The sequence below is a fragment of the Ambystoma mexicanum genome, chromosome 2q, assembly GCF_040938575.1.
Source record: "Ambystoma mexicanum isolate Mex_15411 chromosome 2q, UKY_AmexF1_1, whole genome shotgun sequence".
Taxonomy (NCBI): Eukaryota; Metazoa; Chordata; class Amphibia; order Caudata; family Ambystomatidae; genus Ambystoma; species Ambystoma mexicanum.
In genome coordinates, this window is record NC_090924.1 from 1071910227 (window position 1) to 1071916226 (window position 6000).

A 6000-nucleotide genomic window follows, 5' to 3' on the forward strand; every position below is an offset into this window, starting at 1 on the left:
TCTCTTACTCTGGCCGCCTGCCTTGGGCCCTCTTCCTTCACCTTCCTGCGAGGCAAAAAACCTTGTCATCTTCTATGCCACACTCTTTCTCACATCTCGGATGTCACCAAGAAGTTCCAAAACCAGCTGCTCCTCCTCAAAGGGACTCTTCCCTTTCTCACTTTCCACCAGAAGCTCACTGTCTCCAGAGCCCTGGTTCTCTCTAGGCTGGGCTACTGCAACAGCCTCTTTCTCATTCTGCCTTCCTCTACTCTCTCATCTGCAGCTGATCCAGAACAGGACTACAAGACGTATCCTTGGCCTCAAGCCCAGGGATCATATCTCTCCAGCCCTGCAATCTCTCCACTAGCTCCCGGTGTCTGCAAGGATCAAGTTCAAGACCCTTTACATTGTCCACAAAGCTTTCTGGGGCTGGGACCCACACTACATCCAATGCTCTCTTCCAAAATACCTTCCTTCTCGAGCCCTTCGCTCAGCTACTCCAACTCTCTAAGGGTTAGATGCTTCTCCAGGCAGAGAGTGGGGGTAGATCTCTCTCCTCTGCTGGTGCCTCCCTCTGGAATGGCCTCCCTGCCCCCTCAAACTTGAGCTGGACCATCTGAAGTTTCGGAAGCACCAAAATTGTCCTTTTCTCCTCTGCTTTCTCTCTCCCTCCCCTGATGACCTACCTGTCTGCTGTACCGGCCGGTTGCTTGGATACCCTCAGTCTCTCTGAGTCCAGGCTCTTTCTTGATCGGTCACCCTTGCAATGTCTCTGTGCCTACCATGCACTTGGGGGCTGTAACTGTAACCCTGCAGCCCCTTGTTCTCCTTGCACTACCCATAGCCGCGCTGCCCTAGCTGCACTTACTCAGAGGATTGCAGCCCTGTTTTCCCCTCCCCTTTTCCTTGCACTTCCCGCCTCCCTTCCCTCTTGCACCTCTCGTTCTCACAATGACACAAGGCCTAGTGAGATTTTGTCTTGCCCTCCCTCTATCTTCCCTCCCTTGTCTTGTCGCGCATAGAAACACTTGTGTACAGGCACGTTATAAATTACTTTTATTATTTTATTTAATATGATGCCCAGAAAACTATACAATGCTGCAGTAAGAAATGGCTAGAATGGCAGCACCCAAATGCCAATCTAGCCAGGTAATTACACTTAGCAGGACTGCTTTATCAGAAATTCCCAATTAAAAGAAAGTCATACCAAACTGAGGAATGACTAGACTCGCTGCACCAAAATGCCTCTCTAGCCACTAATACCACATATCATGCCTGTACATGGACAACCATTATGATTTATCGCACAATCCCACCCCCCTACACATCCCTTCTCCCTCCCACCCCCTACCCCAACCTCCAAAATCAGCTCCTTGCCCAATAATTACCTCCACGTCCCTCTTCCTTGTCCCAGAGCTTACGTATGAGGCTCCTTGCCTCATAGGTAAGTACTGGGATGAGGAAGAGTGGGACTAGGAGTAATGATTACAGGTAGCTAAGTCGGGGATTACCTCCATGTACCTCTACCTCATCCCAGTACTTGTGTATGAGGCAGAGTACACAAGTACTGCTCCATACATAGGCACTGGGACGAGGAAGAATAGGGCTAGGAGTAATTAAGGCATTAAACACAAGTAGTGGCGCACCATTCCCCCCTCCCCCCTGACATTTTGGGCTATGTTGACTCAACCTGGCTGACCTTTAGAGCAGTTGCCGGACAGAACAGGACACAGATGTTAAATTGCACCTGGGTTTTGCTGTTAATAAGAAGAGCCCAGCAATTACCAACGTAAAGCATTTCACTGTTAGTACCTGCATTCAAATGCCAAATTTTTTTAGGCAATTGAAATTGCGATGTGGGTCTAGTACTTGCATGCCAGGGGAGTGATTGGAAGGGTAGAGAGGGAATAGGAGACTTAAAGGAGAGAGTTAACTGCTGGTAACATTGAAGCTGCACTAGAATAGTCTAGTTAAAACGCGTAAAGAAGATGACCCCACACAAATAAGTTTGCCCCTCCCCACCACACGTGAAATTAGCGCCTCTCCCAACATTTGAAGGGTTAGCCCCTGAAATGTATGTTTTGTTGTGCCCCCGTACACAAGCATACACACCATTCACCATATACACACACCCAGCCATCCATACATTTAAGTGTGCATTCTTTCACCATACAGGCACACCCAGGCAGCCATCTATACATTTAAGAGTGCACCATACAGGCACACTCAGGCAGCCACTTGTACATTTAAGTGTGCACCCTTTCATCATACATGCACACCCAGGCAGCCACCCATACATTTAAGTGTGAACGCTTTCACTGTACACACACACACGCATACCCAGCGACCCATACATTTCTGTGCACCCTTTCACCATACACTCACACATGCACACGTCATGGGGTTGAGGGGAGCCCTATTACTTCAAAAAGAAATTGGGTCTCATTACGGGTCTGCCGGTAACGGTGCTGGTGCTACTGGTGGGTTGCCGCCAGACCCTTAAAGAATTACCGGCGCCTGACCTCCCGGTGCTACCTGGCTCTTCTAAGTCCTGCGGCCGGGAAGTCAGGCGCCGGTAATTTCAGTAATCCCCATTCTTGTGGAGTCCCATAGGACTCCATGGGATTGGGGACACGGAAGCACTGGCACCGTTTTTATCGGTGCCGGTACTTCCGTGACAGGTCAGCCGACTGTGGCCCCTGTGCCAGGCAGGGTCAGACCTGGCGGGCACAGTGGCCCCAGCAAGTAGACCTGTAATATTCCGGTCCGGAAACAACAGTGCCGGTAAGATTACCAGCCCCGTTGTTTCCATGCCGGCATGGTCAAATGAGCCCCATTGTTTCTTTTTGAAGCCACTCTAACTTCATTAAGAAATTATTCAGTTAAGGACCCAAACCATAATGGAAATTATGTCTTTATGAAGGCAGAGTGACTTCAAAAATAAACTATTTATTTTTGAAGTCATCTGGCACCCCCCACCCGCCACGCCATGACATGGAGCCCTCCAGCCTAGGGTCTTCCATGTCATGGGTTGGGGGGAGCCCTCAGACTTCAAAAAGAAAGTTTCTTTTTGTAGTCACTCTGCCTTCATAATGAAATGATTTCTTTTAAAGAAATAATGTCTTAATGCAGAGTGAATTCAAAACAAAACTTTTTTTTTTGAGAGAAAAAACGTTTTTTTTTTTTTTTTTATTAAAGTGGGGCCCCCTCCCAGGTCATGTGCTGGTGGGAACCCCTGCACCGCGGGGGCTGCTGGGGCCCCTGTTACGCTAGTGACAGTTTCCATGCCTCTGGATGGCCTAAAACCAGACCGGTGGTCGTGGAAGGAGCCAACAGATTGTGCGGAGGGTAAGCTGGGAAACCGCAAACTTCTCCAGGGGTTTACCCAGGAAAGGAGTGAGAGAGATCGGACATTAGTTTTCCAGAATGGAAGGGTCAGCAGAAGGTTTATTGAGGAGAGGGTGCACATGGGAGTGCTTAAGAGCAGTGGTGGGGAAAGCATCAGTGGCGAAGGAGAGGTTGCAGAGGTCAGCCAAGGCTGGGGCGAGAGTCAATATTGTCCTTGATGATTTTGGAGGGACAGGGGTCCACCTGTTTGGAGGAGGCTTTTCTAGACCAGACTTGGCCTCCTCAGGTGTGACAGGGGAGACAGAAGAGAGATGAAGGGAAGGGGTGGAGGTGGCCAAGGGTGGTACAAGAGATGTTGGTTCATGAGGTGGTGAGGAAGAGAGGGAGGATAGGATATCCACTGTTCGAGATGAGTGTGCAGCCAGGGCCGAGCAAATTATCTGGGTGGGTGCAATGGTGGAAGAGGCTAAGGTAGGGTTGGCTAATTCCTTGCAGACTTTGAAAAGTGTATCCGTATTATTGGATACCGCAGAGATGCAGGCTTGTATAAAGACTCTTTTCTGGGAGCGGATGCAGAGTCTATACTGCCTTTGGAAGCGGCAGCAGGCCAGTTTTTCAGAGGGTGCACCAGAGGAATCCCATTTCCATTTGGCTGCCCTGCACTTGTGTTTAAGGGAAGTCAATTTGGAGTCATACCAAGGGTTGCACTTTTTGGTAGGCTTCAGTCGTACCCTCATGGCAGAGGCAAGAATATAAAGAGTATTGGAAACAGAGAGGTTAAAGTTTGAGAGGGCTGTGGCAGGATGGGAGCCAGTCGCAGGAGTGGAAGGAGCATAATAGGTGGAGGCAAAGGCAGCTACTGAGACTCTTCATGGGTCGGATGACCTTGTAGACGGGAGACAGTGCCGGGCTTACCTATGCAAGGGGAGAAGAGAGCTTCAAGTGAGAAGAGAGGAGAAAATGATCAGTCCAGGAGAGAGAAGTAGTGAGATGGATAGATAGCGGAATGTCAGTTGAGAAGAGAGCGCCAAGGTGTGGACAGCACTGTGCGTTGGTCCAGACGGTAAAATGGAAAGAAAGGGAGAGTCACAAAGGTTGCGTAAAGGTCTTAAGGAATCAGGTGAGTCCAAATGGATGTTGGGATCACCCAGTAGGAGGAGAAGAGAAGAGGAGGAAAGGAGAGAGGAGGCCAGGTCAGCCCATTATGAAAGTAAGAGGGAGAGCTGACCAGGTGGCCGATAGAAGGTGGACAGCAGCAGTGCAGAGCTTGGAAAGAGGGACAGCCTGCAGATCAGGAGGACTCAAAGGATGAGTAGGCCTGAGTGGGAAAGACAGACACAGGGATACACTCAGGGAAGATCAATGCTACTCCCCCACCTGGTCTGTTTGGTCTAGGAAGAGAGAGTATTGTGTAGCCTTCTGGGAGAAGTGTGTCAAAACTTGTGACAAAGCAATCCTTGAACCAGGTTTCAGTGATGGCAAGAACATCACAATCCAGGAGTTCAAGAAGGTTGCAGATGTCAGAGGAGTGTTTGACAGCTGAGCGAGTGTTTACCATTGTAATGTGGAGCAGATTGCACTAAGTGAAAGACTTACGGGGGAGCAGGGGACAGTGGGCCCCCCTAAGTGACGATAGTGCCTGAGGGACCGAGGTAGAAGGGGGCAGAGAAGCCAAGGCCGGTAAGGGAGCCGGGACCATAATGGGTGAGGAGGGAGTGTCAGGATTAGTCAGGCGAGTACAAAGGCAGCGAATATGGCAAGGGAAATGTGCACCCAGGAACTACGACTCAGGTATGCTAGAACCCAGGAGTGCAAATAGAGTGTGACATCAAAACCAATATATGAAAAGGGATGTGGGGTAAGCACCTGACCGCGAGGAAAGTCGGCAAGCGCCTTACCCCCAGTTGCTGTTACAGGTACTGACAGCGCTAAACCCACCTGGAGGGCAAGCAATGACAGGATCTGTGTACTAACACTCTTGATGGTATTACAGAAGGGAACTTAAGAACTGTACTCACGAGGACGAGATAAACCTCTTGAATGTCAGCTAGCCCACGAATCCTGTTGAAGAAACTGGGACCCCGAAAGGCTAGAACAGCAATGGAAGGAAAACTAAATACCTAAGTGGGAATAGTGTCTACAAAATAGTGAGGAAAACATAAGCATTCACACAGGAGCTAGCTACTACCGCACACCACACCTAATAATCAAAGGGAAAATAAATGCAGAAGTGCAGTGGAAAACATGGAATGGATCCTCTAGAAAGTAAGGATCAGGAGCAGGGAAAAAACGAAATAACCTATGCAAACTTCTCCCTACCCCTCCAAGGAAAAGACAGGAAACTAAACTAAGAGGAAGGCTAAGGCAAATGGGTAACAGCAGCAAAGGACAGAGTCAAAGAAATATAGAACACAGACAAACTGGGCTGCATCTAAAAGGGGAAAGCACTGAGAATTGCTGCCTGCAAACAGAGGAAGACAAAAAGGGAAATCAAGGGAGCAGAAATCAATTAGCTCATGAATCCGAAATTCAGGGCGGAGGAAACAAGAAAACAGGAACAAGGAAGTAGGTACAAAGGCAAGGAACCAGGGACTAGTCAAAAACAGGAACACTGCAAACGATGACCAGCGCTGGACTGAAGTGAGACTGAGGCTTTTAAAGCTGTTTAAC